This window comes from Nicotiana tabacum, chromosome 22 (assembly GCF_000715075.1).
Source record: "Nicotiana tabacum cultivar K326 chromosome 22, ASM71507v2, whole genome shotgun sequence".
NCBI lineage: Eukaryota > Viridiplantae > Streptophyta > Magnoliopsida > Solanales > Solanaceae > Nicotiana > Nicotiana tabacum.
The window spans coordinates 220,471,816-220,495,381 of record NC_134101.1 but is presented as its reverse complement, the minus strand read 5'-3'; the positions used below and the strand labels follow the sequence as shown (position 1 = coordinate 220,495,381).

Below are 23,566 nucleotides of genomic sequence, written 5' to 3'. Positions count from 1 at the left end.
GCGTTGAAGATTTGGAGACATTATCTGTATGGCGTGGCATGTGGGGTGTTCACGGATGACAAGAGTTTACAATACTTGTTCAAGCAGAAGGAGCTAAATTTGAGGCAGAGAAGGTGGTTGGAGCTATTGAAAAACTATGATATCACCGTCTTGTATCATCCCAGGAAGGCCAATGTGGTGACCGATGCTTTGAGTAGGCAGTAAGCCATTATGGGCAGTCTCGCGTATATTCCGGTCGGTGAGAGAGTGCTTGCTTTGTATGTTCAAGCTTTGGCCAATCAGTTCGTGAGGTTGGATGTTTCTGAGCCCAGACGTGTATTAGCTTGCACAGTCGCTCGTTCTTCTTTATTGGAGCGTATTCGAGATCGGCAGTATGATAATCCTCATTTGTGTGTCCTTAAAGACGCGTTGCAGCATGGTGGTGCCAAGCAGGTTACATTAGGAGATGATGATGTTTAGATGCTACAGGGTCAAGTTTGTGTGCCAAATGTGGATGGGATCCGAGAGCTGATTTTAGAGGAGGCCCATAGTTCCCGATACTCTATTCATCTGGGCGTCGCTAAGATGTATCAGGATTTGCGGCAATATTATTGGTGGAGGAGGATGAAGAAGGATATTGTTGCATATGTGGCTCGATGTTTAAATTGTCAGCAGGTAAAGTACGAGCATCAAAAACCTGGTGGTTTGTTCCAAAAGATTGAGATTCCTGAGTGGAAGTGGGAGCGTATCACTATGGACTTTGTTGTTGGACTCCCACGGACTCAGTGGAAGTTCAATGCAGTGTGGGTTATTGTTGATAGGCTGACCAAGTCAGCACATTTCATTCCTGTGGCAGTCTCCTATTCTTCCGAGAGGTTAGCTGAGATCTATATCCGGGAGATTATTCATCTTCATAGTGTACCCGTGTCTATCATTTCGGACCGAGGTACACAGTTTACCTCACATTTCTGGAGAGCAGTTCAGCGTGAGCTGGGCACACGGGTTGAGTTGAGCACAACATTTTATCCTCAGATGGATGAGCAGTCCGATCGAACTATTCAAATTTTGGAGGATATGCTCCGAGCTAGTGTCACTGACTTTGGAGGCTCGTGGGATCAGTTATTCCCTTTAGCGGAGTTTGCCTACAACAATAACTACCAATCAAGTATCCAGATGTCTCCTTATGAGGCTTTATATGGTAGGCGGTGTTGGTCGTCAGTTGGATGGTTTGAGCCAGGAGAAGCTCAGTTGTTGGGTACGGATCTAGTACAGAATGCCTTGGACAAGGTCAGGATTATTCAGGATAGGCTTCATACAGCTTAGTCCAGGCAAAAGAGTTATGTCGACCGTAAGGTTCGTGATTTGGAATTCATGGTCGGTGAGCGGGTGTTGCTTCTGGTGTCGCCTATGAAGGGCATGATGAGATTTGGGAAGAGGGGCAAGCTTAGACCTAGGTTCATTGGCCCGTTTTAGATTCTTGATCGAATGGGAGAGGTGGCTTAAAGACTTGCATTGCCGCCGAGTTTATCAGTTGTGCATCCAGTGTTTCATGTGTCCATGCTTCAGAAGTATCACAATAATCCATCCCACGTGTTAGATTTCAGCACTGTCCAGTTGGACAAGGACTTGTCCTATGAGGAGGAGCCGGTAGCTATTCTAGACCGGCAAGTTTTTCAGTTGAGATCGAAGAGTTTCCCTTCTATTCGTGTTTAGTGGAGAGGTCAGCCTGCTAAGGCATCGACCTGGGAGTCCGAGTTCGATATGCGGAGCCGTTATCCCCATCTTTTCCCCGACTCAGGTACTTCCTTCTTATGTCCGTTCGAGGACGAACGATTATTTTAGAGGTGGAGAATGTGATGATCCAAAAGGTCATCACTTGTTTTAGAAATAAATTCTGTGTTCTGAGGCCTTAAAACCTCCTTTTTACTTGAACTCGTTTTGCGTGCGCAATCCGGGCATATAGCTAAAAAGCCATTATGTGAAAATCTGTGAAAATAATAAAATTTGCCTTTAAAATGAATTTAAGTTGACTTCGGTCAACATTTTGGGTAAACGGATCCGGACCCGTGATTTGACGGTCCTGGAGGATCCGTAGATATGGGACTTGGGCATATGGCCGGAGTTAAATTCTGAGGTCCCAAGCCCGAGAAATGAATTTTTGAAGAAAATTGTTTAACTGAAATTTTAAAAGTTTTTGAAAGTTTGAATGTATTTGAAATTGATGGTATCGGGCCCGTATCTTGGTTCCGGAACATGGTACAGGACTTATATGGTGTTTAGATTGAGCCTGTAAAATTTGGTAAGAAACAGACTTGAAATGACATGAATCGGACCCTCAGTTGTGAAATTTGAAACTTAAGTGTTCTTGAGATTTGTATTTGATTTTGATGCTAAATTCGTTGTTATAGCTGTTAATTTGGTGATTTGATCGCACGAGTAAGTCCATATGATGTTTTTGAGTTAGTATGCATGTTTGGTTTGGATCCCCGAGGGCTCGGTTGAGTTTCGGATAAATTTCAGAATGTTTTTACACTTAGAAAAGTTGCAGGTTTTGCTGTCTCAGTTGCACAGAGATTTTGCTCATTGCGTTCGCGTGGCTTCACTTGCGAACGCGTAAGGCAAGTTTCCTCAGGTGCCAGTTTGTTCTTTGCAAACGAGGAGCTCACGACGCGAATGCGAAGCTGTTGAGGGAGTTACCCTTCGCGAACGTGTTCCAACTCTCGCGAATGCGTAGGGTTAGTGGGCCTGGGGGAGGGATTTCAAATTGTTCTACGCGAATGCGGCCACCTGACCACGAACGCGAAGGCTTGAGAAGCTGAAACTCCGCGAACGCGAGCCCTTAAACGCGAATGCAATGGCCATCTGGGCCTGACCCATCGCGAACGCGACAGGCCTATCGCGAATGCGATGAAGGCCTGCCCAGTTATCTTAAGACAGAACCAGAACCGGGCAGAGCCTATTTTACTCCATATTTTCGAACTCCCAAGGCCTCGAGGCGATTTTCTCCCCACAAATTCATCCCTAAAGTGTTGGTAATCAAATCTAAACTTTACTCCTTCAATTACCCAATGTTTTTCATCACTTTCTAATCAAAAATCAAGAGTTTTCATGGTAGAAATTAGGAATTTGGGTAAACTTAGGGCTTTTTGAATAATTGGAATTTAGACCTCGTTTTGGGGTCAGATTTTGAAACTAATTACATATTTGGGCTCGTGGGTGAATGGGTGATCGGGTTTTGGTCCGAACCTCGAGTTTTGACCAAGCGAGCCCGGGGTCAATTTTTGACTATTTGGGGAAATTGGTAGAAAATGTGTAATTAAGCATTGGGTATGAATTCTTTAGTATTTATTGATATTGTTAAATTAATTTGGTCTAGATACAAGTAATTTGGAGGCAAATTCTAAAGAAAAAGCAATGTTTGACGCTTGAGTTGGCCGTGAAAGTTTGAGATAAGTGTTTGATCTAACCTTAGCTTGAGGTATTAGGAGTTGTGTCTTATTTGCTATGTGTTAATTGTAGAGTACGACGTATAGGCGTGGTGACGAGTATCTATACATCGGTGTCAAGCATACCCGTGAGTCTCGTATTGTAATTGTTGTGACTCCATTGTGATTTGTTCATGCCTAAAATGTTGATTATCATTGTTGGTTCCCTTGTCGAGATGTTATGGTTTATAATATTGTCTCCATTGCCGGGATGTTATTATTGTGACATTTTCTTACTTGCTGGGATGTTATTGTTTACGATATTGTCTTCCTTGCCGGGGTATTGTTGTGTACTTTTGTGCCCTTGCCGGGATTCTTTTGTGATTGAGGTTGATTTGTAAATGGGAGCGGGTTGCATGCTTGCAATGAGATATATGAAATGGGAGCGGGTTGCATGCCTGCAACAAGATATATGAAATGGGATCGGGTTGCATGCCTGCAACAAGATATATGAAATGGGATCTGGTGGCACACCGCCATGGTAATATTTGAAATGGGATCGGGTTGCACGCCTGCAACAAGAAAGAGATGAAAGTGAATACTGTGTTTGTTTTTTCTTACTCTGTTAGTAATTGAATTTTAGTTTCTTTGCATTCCTCTCTGGTATTCTGTTGTTATCTAATACTCCCCGCAGCATGTTATTCCCCCTCCTATCTTTACTTTTATTATCTGCTTTTATTTTTCGATGTATGGGATTTAACTGCACAAGTTTATTTGGTAGTCTGGTCCTAGCCTCGTCACTACTTCGCCGAGGTAAGGCTAGGCACTTACCAACACATGGGGTTGGTTTGGTTGATACTACACTCTGCACTGTGTGCAGATACTGGTATCGGAGCGTTTGGACCGCAGTGAGGTTGCTGCCTTCAGTCCAACAGGCGACCCGAGGTAGTCCTGCAGACGTCCGCAGGCCTTGGCATCTCCTTCTATCATTTTTTTTATTTTCTGTTTTTACTTATTCAGAGACAGATTGGTGTATTTCTATTCAGAACTTATTTGTAGTAATCTTAGACAGTCTGTGAAATTATGACACCAAATTCTGGGTAGAGTTGTATTTAGACTTCCGCAGTTTGTATTAAGTTAAATTATCAGATTTCGTCTTCCACTTTGTTATTGATATTATTATTTTCACTATTTTGATATGTTGTTTTGAAATTATAAGGACTTAAAGACTTGAAAAGGGTAATTAAAATAGAATTGACTAGCTTTCACTAGTAGGCGTCATCACGACCCCGAGAGTGGGAAGTCCGGGTCGTGACATTTAGTGTTAGTGTAAGAATTTGTAAGAGAAAATGAGCAACAAGCATTGGAGAGTCCAAAGATAGAAGCATATGATCCCAGAGATCTTCTCTCTTCTTGGAATGTTGGAAAAGATTATTGCAAATGGGAAGGGATTGTGTGCCACAGTTTGACTCGTCATGTGAATGAGATATACATAGTCAGTGGTTGGTACGAATCAAGATATCCTCAAAGGATCAATAACCTTGAGTGGCTGCCAAGTCTTTTGAATCTTGAGAATCTGGAGATTCATATTGTGATCTCAGCAATGCAACTAACTGGCTATAGATCATTAACATGCTTCCTTCTCTTGTTGATCTTCGTTTATATAGTTGTGATCTTCTTCATATACCATCTCTACTTCATCAAAAAATTTCTTCACTTGGAACTCTAGATCTTGCTAGGAATAATTTTGGTTCTTCTATTCCCAAGTGGGTTTTCAATCTCCCTAGTCTTGTTTCTCATGATTTGACATATAGTAATTTGATTGGCCCGTTTCCTGAAGGTCCTTTTAACTTGACTTCTCTCACGACCTTCTGGGCAGGTGGCAACTCTTTCAATTGTCTTTTACCTAGATGTTTATTTGATCTCAATAATCTTGAAAATGTTGAGCTTCTTGATAGTGGTATTAAAGGTGCGATGCCGAGTGGGGCTGGAAATGTACAAAACTTAAAAATCTTGATCTTGCATTCAACAACCACAACTCCACTATCCCAAATTGGTTATATTGATGCAAAGATTTGGAATCACTTAGTCTTCGTGGAAACAATATTGAGGGAGTAGTTCTAAATGAGATTTCAAATTTGAGCTCCATAACTAGTATTCACCTTTCTACAAATATACTTTCTGAAAAATTACCTAATGTAATGTAATACCCCATATTAAAATAAAGGTTGGTTAGGTAATTTAAAATAAAAATAAAAATAGAACAATCTTATAAAAAAAAGAAGAATGCAATTAAGTGGGTCGAACCCACCAAGTTGTTGACCTATAGGGTTTCAATAAGAAGGATTTTGAAGAAGCTTTAAAGCTTCTGCGAAGAAGAAGAAAAATGAAGAACAAAGAGTAAACAATGAAATTTCAAGAAGTACAAAAAAACGGGTTGAAGTGGGGAAAAGCTCTGGAGCATGGAGGAGATAACTGCTGGAAATGAGATTCTAGGGAAGAAACAAACTTTAGTCACTGCTTACTGTAGCACGGATTCACATAACCCCCAAAAAAAAGAAAAAAGAGGTAACAATTTTTGTATTTCATTTAAACTAGTATCCCTATATACTAAATCTATGACGTACGGGTTGAGTTAAATTGTAATACTAAAATTGAGTTTGGTATTTAACTATAATGGGTAATAATAACATGAACTTTTATGGTGAAATAAACTAGTTCATGAATAACCATGAACCTGGCATGAAAAAGTTATTAAGAGTTAATTAGTTTTGATAGCATTATAGGTAGTCTAACAAATAGTATTTTGAGTAACACTAAGACGTGTAATCGGAATTGTGACTTGCTATCACTTAAACTTACTGAATTTTGCGGTTAGCAGATGGTAACATAAACTTATATTGATTTATAGAGTTTACACGAATTGAGCACTTGAATCGATAAGAAGTCATACAGATTGCTCGAGACGCAGTTGGTATTTCGACACGAGTACTGTGAGTAGTAATCTTACCGCAACTTGTATGTTTCATAACCTGCACGGTTTACACATTATTTTGAAAATAAATGTGTTACCGAATATTTGAAATTACACGTGGGACAAGTCCTTTACTTGATATGGTACCGAACCGTTTACTTGAGATGTTTACCGGTTAATCTAAATGTTTTCACCGTTACTAGATATATTTTACCGTTACTTAAGATGTTACAGTTATTTAAATTATTATCACTATTACTAGACATGCTTTACTGTTACGTGAGACATGATTACCATTACCGAAACAAAATTACAAGATTGTATAAGAAAATGATATGCCCTTTATTATTTTGAAAATGCTTTTGTACGAGTGTTTACTGTTTACAAGAAAGAGTATAAATGAGAGGAGACTTTGAAGGATCTCGTAGCTAACGGCGGGTTCGTTAGACCTGGTGCACCTTGTATTTACAGATTACCGATTACAGTTATAGTCCTCGCTAGTGGGAAGGTAGAACTAGCATACAGTTACAATTTTTTCCTCGAGTAGGGACGTACAATTATATTTGACTCCTTTCACGAAGGGATCCATACAATGATACAGATTACATGATCCTTTCTTGGAAACCTCCCAAACATAAAGATTTGCTATGAGACAGTGCCTATCGAGTTTATAACCGAATTGTGCAATTGATTTTGGTTACACGAAACACATGATAACACTGATTATTGTTTATTCTTTCTGAAAGGACATTCTTATTATACTTTCTCTATAATATACTAGCATATTTTCTGACTTGTCCCCAATTAAAAATGGTTGTGGTTAAGCGTTATTATTCACTAAGCTAGCGACTCACTCCCCATTTTTTTTTACAGAGATAGCAATTGACACAAGCGAGGATTTCGTTAATTAGAGTATACGAGTTGACAGTTTTTGGTGAGCCCCGCATTTATTCGCGTGGGCCAAGATTATTATTTATTTGTTATAGTTTCTTTCTCGAAACTCTTAGAGTCGCTCCATAGTCGTTTTTATTAATGTCATAAGTATTCATTCGTTATATTGGATTATTTACTAGTATTGCACTTTTTTTCCGTATTTTTTAGATGGGCTTAGTATTATCTTATTTATAAGATTGGTAGTGTTAGTGAAAACTTTGTTAGTTCATGACAATTGTGGTTGATTTAGGTAAATATTGGTTGGTTGTTAATTGTTTATGAGACAGGAAATTTTTTGGATAGTCCTAAAATAGGGGAAACTCTGTTCGATTTTCTGTAAGATGATGCTTACTTGGGAGCACTTGCTCCTAAGTACCAGTTATGATCCTAAATTGGATCGTGACATGTAATTGGAAAGTTATCGAAATTAGGTTCGCTTGTTCTCTCATGAAATCTATTCGAGGGAGAATTATCTGAATTATTTAATGATATGAGTAATTTTCTTCAAGCGTGATTGAGAAATAGCTCTTCTTTGATGGATTTGAAATGAGGAAATAATAAACTGACTGGAACTCTACCAGAAAGTCTTGACACTCAATGTTAGAAAGCTTTGACATCTCTAACAATAGATTGGAAGGTGAGGTTCCAACTTGGTTTTGGAACTTATCTTCTCAAATCTGATTTCTCATTCATTATCATAACCAATTTGTTGGCGAGGTTCCAACCATCTCAACACCTTCTTGGTCACGTGAACAAGGTCTTTGGTTAATGTACTTAGATTCCAACAATTTCAGCGGTCCGCTGCGTCAGATTTCAACCAATGTAATTGGGATATACCTCTCGAACAATTCCTTTTCAAAAGTGTGACGATCCGGTCAGTCGTCTCATGAGTTACAGCTCCATTTTCTCCATTTCTACTTCTTATTGCTTTGTCTATCGGTTCTATATGTGATCGGGTTGGTTGGCTCGAGTTCGGAGAGGATTTGATAAGGTTTGAGTCACTTAGTCTCTTTTGAGGAAGCTTAAGTTGGAAAAATCGTCCGGTTATTGACTTATGTGTTAGAGGGCTTGAATGTGAGTTCCGATAGTTCGATTAGCTTCGGGAGGTGATTTGGGACTTAGGAGCGTGATCGAAATGAGTTTTGGAGGTTCGGAGTAGATTTAGGCTTGAATTGGTGATTGATATTTTGGCGATTTCCGGTTGGTAGGCGAGATTTTGATATAGGGGCCGAAATAGAATTTCGAGAGTTATATTAGTTCCGTTGTGTCATTTGGGATGTGTGTGCAAAATTTCAGGTCATTCGAACGTAGTTTAGTTGGATTTTTTATCAAAAGTGGAATTCGGAAGATTTTTGGAAACTTAGGATTGAATCCGATGTGTTTTGGTTGACTTGATATTGTTTGAGGTGTTTTGAAGATTGGTACAAGTTTGAATACGGTTATGGGATATGTTTGTGCTTTTGGTTGAGGTCCCGGGGGCCTCGGGGTGATTTCGGATGGTTGACAGAGGAGTTTGAGATTTTGTGAAGTTGCAAATTTTTCTGCTTCTGGTATTTCCGCACCTGCGGATTGGGGACCGCAGGTGCGACGTCACATATGCGGGAAAATGATTGCAAAAGCGGAAGCTGGGAAATAGGCAGGAAACCGCAGAAGCGGTTAGGAGGATCGCACCTGCGATGACGCATATGCAGATATGGGATTGCAAATGCGGAATAGATGAACATAAGTCCAGACCGCAGAAGCAGTTGGTTGACCGCTAATGCGGTACCGTTGAAGCGGTAAATTGGCCGCAAATGCGAAAATGCGTGGGCCAGAAGGTATACATTGTGTCCTTCACGATTTTTGAGCTATTTCACCATTTTTTAGTCGGCTTTGGAGCTTTTTGGATGATATTGAAGAGGGATTTCAAGGGAACTTCATTGAGGTAAGGATTTTGGACCTAAAACTCATTTCTATGGTATTATTTGTCAGGTTAGGCTTGTAATTTATGGAATTTAAGGATCAAAGTTTGGGGAAACTAGGGCTTGAAAACTTAGACCTTTGATTAAGGATTTGAAGGACCATTTGAGGTCGGATTTTAGAACTTTTGATATGTATGAACTCTTGGGGAGATAAGGAATCTATTGATATAAAAATAGTCGAATTCCGAGACGTGGGCCCGGGGGTCAGGTTTTGGTAATTTCGGGATTTGTGTCGTATATTGATTATTTTCGGTTGGGCTTTGTTCCCTTAGCATATTTTGACACCGTGATTCTGATTTTTAATAGATTCGACGCGAGTGGAGACTGATTCGAGGGGCAAAGGCGTCGCGAGCTAGAGATTTGATCGGATTAAGGTGAGTATTGATTGTAAATATTGTACTGAGGGTATGAAACCTTGAATTGTACATCGCTGTGCTATATCGAGGTGACGTACACAGTTGATAGCGAGCGTGGGGTCGTGCATTGTTGGGGATTGTGACTTAGTCCGTTTCGAACAACTATTTTACCGCGTATTTGACTGAAAGCCTATTTGCTATCATCATTATTTGGGCTAAATGTCATATTTGGGTCTCGTACAAACTATTTGAACCCTTTGGGGATTTTTATTGATATTTCCTCACCGTTTTGACTTTAGAGTTGAACTCAGTCATGATATATTTCACTATTTTCATACTCAGCCATGTTTACTATGGTTTAACACTTATATGATATTTTAAATGATATTGGGTTGAGAAATCCTGTTTTACTACTGCCGAGTGACTTGTGAGGATTTTTGACTGAGTAAGGCCGAGGGCCTATGTTGTGATGAAACGCTGAGCTTGATTTGAGGCCGAGGGCCTGAGACATGTACGCCACGAGGTGGCTTGATTGATATGAGGCCGAGAGTCTAGTGATGATGCCACAAGATGGCTTGATATTGCGCTTGGGCCGTAAGGAGCCCCTCCAGGAATCTGCACACCCCAGTGAGCGCGGGTACCTATTGTGATGTGAGATATAGCCTGAGGGGCTAGTATTGTTCTGAGATATTGCCCGAGGGGCGAACCTTTATGTGTTTATTTTCCTTAATTGCATGTCATTTACCTGCTTAAATTTTTGAAAAAGTTTTTCGTGAAGTTTAATTCGAGTTAAATGACTTTCATATATCTTTCACTGGTTTTACTACTTCATTATAGTCTGCAAATGTGCTTTACGTGATTTTCTACTTTCAGTCCTTATTTATGATTATTACTCACTGAGTTGGAGTACTCACTTTACTCCCTACACCCCGTGTGCAGATTCAGGCGCATCTAGTCCCGCTCCCGAGTGCTGATCTTTCCAGCTCAGGCGAATCCGAGGAGTCTCTAGGTAGCTTACGGTGTTCGCAGCCCAGAGCTTCTTCCCTATCTTATTCTCCATGTTCTTAGTTACTGTATTAAACTCAATAGATTTCTCTAAGTATTCCGGATTGTTTAGATGCTCATGACTAGTGACACCCCGATATTAGGCTGTGTTGGGTTGTATTCCGCAAATTATGCTATTATATGCTTAAACTTTGGATTATTTTATCATGCTTAGATTATTTCTTACTATTTAACTGTTAAATACCGAAATGGGAAGTGTCGACTGACTTTGTCTTCATGAGAGACGCCATCACGTTCGGGTCCGGGTTTAGGGTCGTGACAAGATGGTATCAGAGCCTAGGTTGCATAGGTCTCATGAGTCATGAGCAGGTTTAGTAGAGTCTCACGGATCGGTACGGAGATGTCTGTATTTATCCTCGAGAGGCTGCAGAACCTTTAGGAAAAACTTTATATTCTTGAAATTCTTGTCGTGCGAATTTGCTGATCCGAGTACTAAACTTATGTTATTCTATTCTCTCACAGATGGTGAGGACACAAGCTATCGATCAGGATGGACGACCACCAGTACCACCAGTTGTGGCCACTAAAGGTCGAGGATGCGGTCGTGGTTGCGGTAGGGGTAGAGGTATGGACCGCACAGCAGCTAGGGCAGCACCTGCAGATCTACCAGCCGCCCCACTTCAAGATCAGGTCCCAGTTATGGATGCTCCAGCAGCACCAGCTGTGCCCATTGTGATTCTGGCTCTTCAGGAGGCCTTGGCTCAGATTCTATTAGTTTGCACTGGCCTAGCTCAGTCGGTCTCAGCCACTACAGCTGTAGCTACTTCTCAAGCTGGGGGAGGCAATAGACTCCAGCCGCTTGCACACCTGAGCAGGTCGTGCAGGGACTTCAGATGCCAAGGGCACATCCAGCCCAACCGGTTGTAGTTGCTCAAGACTATGTAGTTCCTACCATGCCAAAGGATGAGCAATGTAGATTGGAGAGGTTTGGTAGGTTTCAGCCTCCGACCTTCAATGGTGCAAAGGGTGAGAATGCCTAGGGATTCTTGGATAAGTATCATAGGATGCTTCGTATAGCGGGTATTCTGGAGACCAGCGGGGTCGTTTTCACTACTTATCAGTTTTCTAGAGCTGCCTTCACTTGGTGGGAGGCTTTTGAGAGGCATAGGCCTATTGGTGCAGCACCCCTTACCTGACAACAGTTTTTCGTTCTCTTTCTGGAGAAGTATGTGTCGCAGTCTCACAGAGAGGAGCTGCGTAGGGAGTTTGAGTGGTTACGTCAGGGAGAGATGACTGTGATGCAGTATGAGATGAGGTTCTCCGATTTAGCTCGTCATGCTATTTGGTTGATTTCGACAGATAGAGAGAGGATTATGAGGTTTGTTGATGGCCTCACTTATCAGCTTCGTATTCTCATGACTAGGGAGAGGGTGACTGGTCGAGGAGGTTGTGGATATTGCCTGTGAGATTGAGTTTGTTCGTCACCAAGAGTGAGAGGAGAGGGAGGCCAAGAGGCCTCGAGGATCTGGTAGTTATAGTAGTACTCCTTCGAGAGGTCAGTTTCAGCATGGCAGAGGCCATCCATTCAGGCATGCTCAGCCAGCTCACCCAGGTTATCATGGGGCGTCATCAGGTCATGGTTCTCACAGTTCTCATTAGGGCCAGTCATCACTTAGTGCCCTTCCAGCTTAGAGTTCGTCTCGTGCTCCATTAGTTCAGGGCTCTTCTATGCCAGGTGCATTAGCTAGTCATTTTGGTGTGAGGGATTCCCTTCAGTCCCCTTCTCCATCACCAGGGAGTTGTTATGAGTGTGGAGAGATGGGTCATATATGGAGGCAGTGTCCTCGTCGTCTTGCGGGTTCATCTCAGCAGAGGGGTCAGTCATTAGCTTCAGTGGCAGTTACTTTATCATCACCCACCCAGTCAGCTAGGGGTCGTCCTAGAGGGGGAGGTCGATCAGGTGGCGGTCAGGCCCGTTTCTATGCACTTCCAGCTAGACCCGATGCTATTGCTTCTGATGCTATCATTACAGGTATTGTTTCAGTCTGCCACAGAGAAGCCTCTATATTATTTGATCCCGGTTCCGCCTTTTCTTATGTGTCATCATACTTTGCTCATTATTTGGGTACACCCCGTGAGTCATTTGTTTCACCTGTTCATATATCTATCCCAGTGGGCGATAATGTTATTGTAGACCATGTGTACCGATCGTGTGTTGTGACTATTGGGGGTCTGGAGACCCGAGTGGATATTTTATTATTGTGTATGGTGGATTTCGATGTCATTTTGGGCATGGATTGATTATCTCTGTGTCATTCTGGACTGTCATGCTAAGATAGTGACCTTAGCTATACCGGGTGTGCCACGAATTGAGTGGCGAGGTTTGACTGATTATGTTCCTAGTAGGGTGATCTCATTCTTGAAAGCCTAGCGTATGGTTCGGAAGGGTTGTCTTTCATATCTAGCCTTTGTGAGGGATGTCGGTGCATAGACTCCCAGTATTGATTTTGTTCCAATTGTGAGGGATTTTCCCGATGTGTTTCCTGCAGACTTGTCGGGCATGCCACCGGACAGGGATATTGATTTTGGTATTGACCTGGTTCCGGGCACTCAACCCATTTCTATTCTTCCATATCGTATGGCACCAACGGAGTTGAAAGAGTTAAAGGAGCAGCTTTAGGAACTCCTTGATAAAAGGTTTATTCGGCCTAGTGTGTCACCTTGGGGTGCGCTGGTTCTATTTGTGAAGAAGAAGAAGGATGACACTATGAGAATGTGCATTGATTATAGGCAATTGAACAAAGTAATAGTTAAGAACAAGTATCCCTTGCCTCGCATTGATGATTTATTCGACCAGCTTCAGGGAGCGAGAGTGTTCTCCAAGATTGATCTCCGTTTTGGCTATCACCAGTTGAAGATCAGGGACTCAGATATTCTTAAGACGGCTTTCAGGACCCAATATGGTCATTTTGAGTCTTGGTGATGTCTTTTGGGTTGAATAATGCCCCAGTAACATTTATACATTTGATAAACAACGTGTTCCAGCCTTATCTCGACTCATTTGTCATAGTTTTCATTGATGATATTCTGGTTTACTAGCGTATCCAGGAAGAGCACGTGGAGCATTTGAGAGTTGTGTTGCAGAGATTGAGGGAGGAGAAGCTTTATGCAAAATTCTCCAAGTGTGAGTTTTGGCTCAGTTCAGTGGCTTTCTTGGGGCACGTGGTGTCCAGTGAGGGTATTCAGGTTGATCCGAAGAAGATAGAGGCGGTTCAGAGTTGGCTCAGACCGTCCTCAGCCATAGAGATTCGCAGCTTTCTTGGTTTGGCAGGCTATTATCGCCGGTTTGTTCAGGGATTCTCATCTATCGCATCGCTCTTGACCAAGTTGACTTAGAAGGGTGCTTCATTTGTATGGTCGGACGAGTGTGAGGAGAGCTTTTAGAAGCTCAAGACAGCCTTGACCACAACTCTAGTGTTGGTTTTGCCATCAGCTTCATGTTCATATACTGTGTATTATGATGCTTCGAGAGTTGGTATTGGTTGTGTTTTGATGTAGGAGGGTAGAGTTATTGCTTATGCTTCCCGTCAGTTAAAGCCTCATGAGAAGAACTACCCCATTCATGATTTGGAGTTGGCTGCCATAGTTCACGCGTTGAAGATTTGGAGGCATTACTTGTATGGTGTGTCTTGTGAGGTGTTTACTGATCATCGTAGCCTCCGACACTTGTTCAATCAGAAGGATCTTAATTTGAGGTAGCGAAGGTGGTTGGAGTTGCTTAAGGATTATGATATCACTATATTGTACCATCTGGGAAAGGCCAATATGGTGGCCGATGCTTTGAGCCAAAAGGCAGTGAGTATGGGGATTTTGGCATATATTCTAGTTAGGGAGAGACCTCTTGCGCTTGATGTTCAAGCCTTTTCCAATCGATTCCTGAGGTTAGATATTTCGGAGCCTAGTCGGGTATTGGCTTGTGTGGTTTCTTGGTCTTCCTTATATGATCGCATCAGAAAGCGTCAGTATGATGATCCGCATTTACTTATCCTTAAGGACAGAGTTTACCACGATGATACCAGAGATATGACCATTGGTGATGATGGGGTGTTGAGGATGCAAGACCGGATTTGTATGCCCAATGTGGATGGGATTCAGGAGTTGATTCTGGAGGAGGCCCATAGCTCGTGGTATTCCATTCATTTGGGTGCCGCTCAGATGTATCAGGATTTGAGGCAGCACTATTGGTGGAGAAGAATGAAGAAAGACATTGTGGAATTTGTAGCTCGGTGTCTCAATTGTCAGCAGGTAAAATATGAGCATCAGAGACTGGGTGGCTTGCTTTAGTGGAATGATATTCCAGAGTGGAAGTGGTAGAGGATCACTATGGACTTTGTAGTTAGACTTCCACGGACTTTGAAGAAGTTCGATGCTATTTGGGTGATTGTGGATCGGCTGACCAAGTTCGTGTACTTCATTCCTGTGTGTTCTACCTATTTTTCAGAGCGGTTGGCAGAGATCTATATTCGGGAGATTGTTCGTTTGCTTGGTGTCCCAGTTTCCATCATTTTAGATAGGGGCACTCAATTTACTTTGTAGTTTTAGAGGTTTGTGCAGCGAGAGTTGGGCACTCAGGTTGAGTTTAGCACATCTTTTCACCCTCAGATGGATGGGCAGTCCGAGCGCAATATTCAGATATTGGAGGACATGTTGCGTGCTTGTGTTATTGATTTCGGAGGTTCATGGGATCAGTTTCTACCGCTTGCAGAGTTTGCTTATAACAACAGCTACCGGTCGAGTATTCAGATGGCTCTATATGAGGCTTTGTATTGGAGGTGGTGTAGATCTCCAGTTGGTTGGTTCGAACCCGGTGAGGCTAGGCTATTGGGGACAAGCCTGGTATAGGATGCTTTAGAAAAGGTGAAGGTGATTCAAGAGAAGCTTCATACAGCGCAGTCGAGATAGAAGAGCTATACTGATAGGAAGGTTCAGGATGTGTCCTACATGGCTGGCGAGAAGGTTCTGTTGAAGGTTTCACCCATGAAGGGTGTTATGAGATTTGGGAAGAAAGGAAAATTGAGTCCTCAGTTCATTGGGCCTTTTAAGGTGCTTCGGAGGATTGGGGAGGTGACCTATGAGCTTGCTTAGCCACCCAGCTTGTCGAGTGTGCATCCAATATTTCATGTTTCTATGTTCCGGAAGTATATTGGGGATCTGTCTCATGTTTTGGATTTCAGCACGGTTTAGTTGGATGATGATTTGACTTATGATATGGAGCCAGTAGCTATTTTGGGTCGTCAGGTTCGAAAGTTGAGGTCAAAGGATATAGCTTTAGTGAAAGTGCAGTGGAGAGGTAGGTCGTGGAGGAGGCTACCTGGGAGACCGAGTTGGAGATGCGGAGCAGATATCCTCACCTGTTTGAGGCTTCAGGTATGTTTCTTGACTCGTTCGAGGACGAACGTTTGTCTAAGTTGGGAAGGATGTGACGACCCGGTCAGTCGTCTCATGAGTTACCGCATCGGTTTTCCATTTTTGCTTCTTATTGCTTTGTCTATCGGTTCTATATGTGATCGGGTTGGTTGGCTCAAGTTTGGAGAGGATTTGGTAAGGTTTGAGGCACTTAGTCTCTTTTAAGGAAGCTTATGTTGGAAAAGCCAACCGAATGTTGATTTATGTGTTAGAAGGCTTGGATGGGAGTTCCGATGGTTCGGTTAGCTTCGGGAGGTGATTTGGGACTTATGAGCATGATCAGAATGAGTTTTGGAGGTTCGGAGTAGATTTAGGCTTGAATTAGCGAAGTTGATATTTTGGTGATTTCTGGTTGGTAGGGTAGATTTTGATATAGGGGTTGGAATGGAATTTCATGAGTTGCAGTAGTTTCGTTGTGTCATTTGGGATGTGTGTGCAAAATTTCAAGTCATTCGGACATGGTTTAGTTGGTTTTTTTTTATCAAAAGCGAAATTTAGAAGATTGTTGGAAACTTAGGCTTGAATGTGATGTGCTTTGGTTGATTTGATGTTGTTTGAGGTGTTTTGAAGATTGGTAAAAGTTTGAATAAGGTTATGGGATATGTTTGTGCTTTTGGTTGAGGTCCCGGGGGCCTCGGGGTGATTTCGGATAGTTGACAGAGGAGTTTGAGATTTTGTGAAGTTGCAGATTTTTCTACTTCTGGTATTTCCGCACCTGCGGATTGGGGACCGCAGGTGCGACATCGCATATGCGGGAAAATGATTGCAGAAGCGGAAGCTGGAAAATAGGCAGGAAATCGCAGAAGCAGTTAGGAGGATCGCACCTGCGATGGCGCGGATGCAGATATGGGATTGCAAATGTGGAATAGAGGAACGTAAGTCCAAACCACATAAGCAGTTGGTTGATCGCAAATGCGGTACCGTAGAAGCGGTAAATTGGCCGCAAATGCGAAAATGCATGGGCCAGAAGGTATACATTGTGTCCTTCGTGATTTTTGAGCTATTTCTCCATTTTTGAGTCGGCTTTGGAGCTTTTTGGATGATATTGAAGAGGGATTTCAAGAGAACTTCATTGAGGTAAGGATTTTGGACCTAAAACTCATTTCTATGGTATTATTTGTCGGGTTAGGCTTGTAATTTATGGAATTTAAGGATCAAAGTTTGGGGAAACTAGGGCTTGAAAACTTAGACCTTTGATTAAGGATTTGAAGGACCATTTGAGATCGGATTTAAGAACTTTTGATATGTATGAACTCTTGGGGAGATAAGGAATCTATTGATGTAAAAGTAGTCGAATTCCGAGACGTGGGCCCGGGGGTCAGGTTTTGGTAATTTCGGGATTTGTGTCGTATATTGATTATTTTTGGTTGGGCTTTATTCCCTTAGCATATTTTGACGTCGTGATTCTGATTTTTAACAGATTCGACGCGAGTAGAGACCGATTCGAGGGGCAAAGGTGTCGCGAGCTAGAGATTTGATCGGATTGAGGTGAGTAATGATTGTAAATGTTGTCCTGAGGGTATGAAACCCTGAATTGTACATCGTTGTGCTATATCAAGGAGACGTACACGGTTGATAGCAAGCGTGTGGTCGTGCATTATTGGGGATTGTGACTTAGTCAGTTTCGAACGACTATTTTACCGCGTATTTGACTGAAAGCCTATTTGCTATCATCATTATTTGGGCTAAATGCCATATTTGGGTCTCGTGCCAACTATTTGAACCCTTCGAGGATTTTTATTGATATTTTCTCACCGTTTTGACTTTATACTTGATCTCAGTCATGATATATTTTACTGTTTTCATACTCAGCTATGTTTACTATGTTTTAATATTTATATAATCTTTTAAATAATAATTGGGTTGAGAAATCCTATTTTACTACTGCCGAGTGGCTTGCGAGGATTTTTGACTAAGTAAGGCCGAGGGCCTATGTTGTGAGCAAACATTGAGCTTGATTTGAGGCCGAGGACTTGAGATATGTACGCCACGAGGTGGCTTGATTGATATGAGGCTGAGAGCCTAGTGATGATGCCGGAAGATGGCTTGATATTGCGCTTGGGCCGTAACGGGCCCCTCCAGGAGTCTGCACACTCCAGTGAGCGCGGGTACCCATTGTGATGTGAGATATAGCCCAAGAGGCTGGTATTATTCTGAGATATTGCTCGAGGGGCGGATTTGTTGATATTGTGCCCGAGGGGCGAACCTTTATGTGTTTATTTTCCTTAATTGCCTGTCATTTACCTTCTTAAATTGTTGAAAAAGGTTTTGGTGAAGTTTAATTCGAGTTAAATGAATTTCACATATCTTTCACTGGTTTTACTACTTCATTATAGTCTGCGAATGTGCTTTACATGATTTTCTACTTTCAATCCTTATTTATGATTATTACTCACTGAGTTGGAGTACTCACTTTACTCCCTGCACCCCGTGTGCAGATTCAGGTGCATCTGGTCCCGCTCCCGAGTGTTGATCTTTCCAGCTCAGGCGGATCCGAGGAGTCTCTAGTTAGCTGTCGGTGTTCGCAGCCCGGAGATTCTTCCCTATCTTATTCTCCATGTTCTTAGTTACTGTATTAAACTCTGTAGATTTCTCTGATTATTCCAGATTGTTTAGATGCTCATGACTAGTGACACCCCGATATCGGGCTGTGTTGGATTGTATTCCGCAAATTATGCCATTATCTGCTTAAACTTTGGATTATTTTATCATGATTAGACTGTTTCTTAGTGTTTAACTGTTAAATACCGAAATGGGAAGTGTCGGCTGGACTTGTCTTCACGAGAGGCGCCATCACGACCAGGTCTGGGCTTAGGGTCATGACAAAAAGGTTTATCTAACTTCTTATGTGAAGCAAAGAACAGACCTTACAAATTGAGGATACTAAACCTCGGGGAAAATGACTTGTCAGAAGAAATTCCTGATTGTTGGATGAATTGACCAGAATTGGAAGTTATAATCTTGAGGCACAATAACTTATTTGGAGGCATACCAAGATTCATGGAGGTTTTAAGAGATTTGAAATTATTAGACTTCCGAAGAAATAACCTTACCGATCCATTGTCGTCATCATTGGGAAACTGCACAAATTTGGAGAAGATAGATATAGCTGAGAATGAGCTTGCTGGACAATTACCACCATGGTTGGGAATAAGGCTTTCAAATTTGATAATCCTTAGCCTTGGTCGAACAAATTCTATGGTGAATTTCCTTTAGAAATTTGTCACCTCAAAGATCTTCAAATCTTAGACAGAAATTTGTCACCTCAAAGATCTTCAAATCTTAGACCTTGCAAACAATAGTTTCTTTGGAATTATACCAAGGTGTATTAGCAATTAACAACAATGGTCACCAGAAATAAGTTGGGGGAAGTTGATATCAAGTTAGATCTTTTTTATTTGTTTGGAGCATTAGTGAGAGAAAGCGCAATGGTGACAACTAACGACAACAATTACTGCTATGATACCACATTGGCATTGCTTACAAGCATGGATATGTCGAATAATAATCTCTCTAGAGATATTCCTATAAGTTTTACCAGTCTTTGTGGGATTGAGATTCTGTAATTTCTCGAAAAATCATTCGACAGGTAGGATCCCAAATGGCATTGTTGACATGAAAGTGCTGGAATCCTTTGATCTTTCAAAAAACTAACTTTCTGATCAAATCCCGCAAAGCTTTTCGATTTTGTCAACTTTGAGCTACTTGAATCTATCTTATAACAGTTTGTCAAGGAAGATACCTGTGAACACTCAATTTCAAAGCTTTAACCCGTCGAGTTTCCAGGGAAACAAACTTTTGTAAGCACGTAAAGTTACTCCAGTATTTTATACGTATCTATTTGAGTGTATATTAATATTTTTTAGGATTTTAATATATATAGTATTTTATTTTATCGTTTTAGTATATTAAAAAATCAAAAACGTAAAAATAGTTTTACTTTTTATTTTATTTGTATTTATTTAAGTTAGTATTTTTATAGTGATATTATTTTAGCTTTATTTTTGTCTAATCTTTGAAAATACCAAAAATAGTTTCACTTTTAATTTTTAGTTTTATATTAATAATTTATTAAAATCAATTAGGAGTTATTTTATATTTTTTTATAAGTGCTTTATATTACTTTAGAGTTTAGAAGAAAGTGGGTTTTAGTTAGAAACAATGGCATGGTATGACAACACATAGGAGAATTGGTAATTTTTTGGCCTTATATTAGGTTTGGCAATAGAAGCACAAAAAAATTGGCACCCCAATAAACAAAGTTATTTTCCTTAAAAATAGAAAATAAAATATTTAGAATCGCTCTCCGTTTCTTCTCTTCATTTCTTCGTTGTGCATCATATAAGGCAATCGTTTACCAACTACTGCATTTCATATCTTCTTCCATAAATGGTGCCTTATTCTCTTTAGTTTTCTTTATTAAAGGTTCTTTCTCTCTTATCTCCTCTAATTGGTTGTAGCCACCTTCCTAAAAATTATCTTTTATTTTCTTTCAAAAGTATCTAAAAATTTCCAAAATCTCTTTATATCCCTTTTCTGATTTTTTAATTTTATTTTCCACTTTCCACTGTAGCAATGTATATAAGTTTAGAGCAAGTTCTAAGGCATAAAAATAATAAATATAGTTGTGGGAGTAAATAAATTTTCGATATACAAAGATGGAAAATAATTTTTTGATACACAAGAAGGAAAATAAATTTATGACATATATATTGGTATAGAGATAAAAATAAATTTGAATAACTATATTTATAAATCCATAGTTTAGATATACAAAGAAGGAAAATAAAATTTTAATACATTTTGATATACACAAAGAGAGACAATAAAATTGTAATATACATTTCGCAAATAATCACCAATACATATTTTGGCTGTTATATATCAGTGTGTATATCACACAAAATTTTTATTGATATACATAGACATGTATATCACATGCATGTCAATGTATATCACACAATATTTTCATTGATATACATAGAAATGTGTATATATATGCACGATATACATGAAATAAACAGATATACACAGTGATATATATTGGTATATCAGTTGATATACACTGAGATGTGTATTCACCTAAATTTGAAAGTTCAAAAAACTTGGAATGTGTATAGTCACCCAAATTCATTCCTCTTTCGATTCAAAATAGAATATTTCTTTTCTGGACAAAATTTTTGTGCAAATTTGTAGAAAGTTTCTCTCTAGATCTCCTCCTCCTCCTCCTCCTCCTCCTCCTCCTCCTCCTCTTCTTCTTCTTCTTCTTCTTCTTCTTCTTCTTCTTCTTCTTCTTCTTCTTCTTCTTCTTCTTTTTCTACTGTTTAAAAACAAATTATAAATAATTACGTGAGCTGGTATAAACAAAATGATAACAATTGATAAACATCTATCTAATTACCCAAAATATGTCAAATGCTGACATCACAATGAAAAGTGATGTCTTGATATTTTGTTGCATGTTTCAGGGAAGAGGCGCTGCAGTCACGAATTGGAGTTTGTATGTTTACAATAAGTAGTTTAATGACAAAATATTCAAACTACAATTGAATTTGGGAAGTAGGTAATTCATGTACGTACCAATAGCGGTTTCATTTTTGAAGTGCATGATTTGGGTAACGTCTTGCCAGATCCCTGCAATTCGTCATAGGTTTAGATAGCAAAAAAAAAGAATTGATGAAAAAATTGAATTTTGGTTCATTTTACAAATGAACTAAATAACTTCAACTCTAGAGCTGAAGTTCGCCAGTTACAAAACAAAAACTTCAGCACACTTGGTTCAGCACACTTGCTACTTCAGGCCCGTCTACTAGAATGCTGAAGTTTTGCGTGATTGCCTTTGCTACTTCAGCCTTGTATGCTGAAGTTATACGTAAAAGTGGGTACGTTCGCAATTTTTTTTGCAAAGTGGGCACAAGTTAAAACAATGACACAAAAAGCGGGTATAGATGCAAATGCCCCTTTATTATGCCATTTATTGAGCAAATAACATTTATAGCCATTTGGGCCAAACCTATAATATCCGGTAGCCCAAAATTACAATACACATCTTATAATCCAAAATAATTCCAGTGGCTAGCCCAAAAATATTGCTTTCTGCTTTTTTCTTCAGCAATTCCAATTTTTGTTCAGTGATTCCTCGATTGAGCTCTTCAGTTTCTCGATTCTCTGTTTGATCACATCGTTCTCGTAAAGAAACTGGGATTTCTCTTGCTCCAGTGCCGCTATCTTCTGTTTCAGTGCAAAGGTTTTCGACGCAACATCGAATGTTTCGTCGACGACGATCTCCACCGGCGCATCGTCATAAACCTCGCCGTTGGTAATGTTTTCATCCGCTATAGTCAAACCTGAAAATAGTAAGCAAAATTATTGAAAAATGGAGAATAAATAAAATTGCAGTTTACTTCAGCAGCCAAAAATACAAAAATTCTCCTCAGAATTTGAAAAAATAATTCGAAAATGAGTAGATCTGCAACAGCGCCATGGAAACAACTTCTTCTCAAGTCCCTCAGCTCCAATTCCCATCTTAAGCATTCCACCTACTTTTAGCTCATAAGATCCCTTCATTTTTGTTCCAATTTTTTTCTTAATTTTATTAAAAAGAATTTCTAAAACAATAAAAAACAGTTTTTATGATCTAATTTTGCTTCTGGTATTATTAGGCTACTGTTGGATCCAATGGTAAACCTTCTAATCGAACTGTTGTCTTCAGGTATGTTTTTCAGCCTTTTAGGCTTATAATAATGCTAAATTCAGATATTTTTTCATTTTCATTTTGGGTGTTATGTTTTGTTTTTTGCAGAGGGTTTCAAGATGGTACTAACAAGATTCAAATTAGTACATTAAATTATACAAAATTTATACATTGTAGAACAGTCTATACACTTTAGATACACAAAAGCGCTCGGGATACATTAATGATATATCATGTGAATACATTGGAAGATGTATGATACACCCTATATAGAAATTTTATGCAATGCATATACTAAATAGACTTTCACTATACAAAATATACTAAATAGACTGTCACTATACAAAATATATACAAAAATAGACTGTTATTATACAAAAAATATACAAAATAGACTGTCACTATACAAAAAATTTATAAAATAGACTATCACTATACAAAAATATACAAAATAGATGTAACTATACAAAAAAGACTGTCATTATACAAAAATACATGATACACTCTAAATACACAGTTTGCACACATTACACATAAAAAATGTGTATATAATTTATATACACTATGTTTACATAATAGAAAACATGTATATACAGTTTTGATACATTGTTCAGACAGATTATATATTCACGATACAAAATACATTTGGGGTACACAAATATATACACTTTAGATACACAAGCACACTCGAGATAGGTTCAATATACACTAAGGATACACTGTCGAAATATAACATACAATATATATATATATATATATATATATATATATAA

General features: G+C 39.8%; 1 pseudogene; it reads left to right on the top strand.

The window, feature by feature from the left end:
• The window catches only part of LOC142176286 (receptor-like protein EIX2), a 50,336-nt pseudogene that overhangs the window by 2,739 nt on the left and 24,031 nt on the right, over nt 1-23,566 (top strand).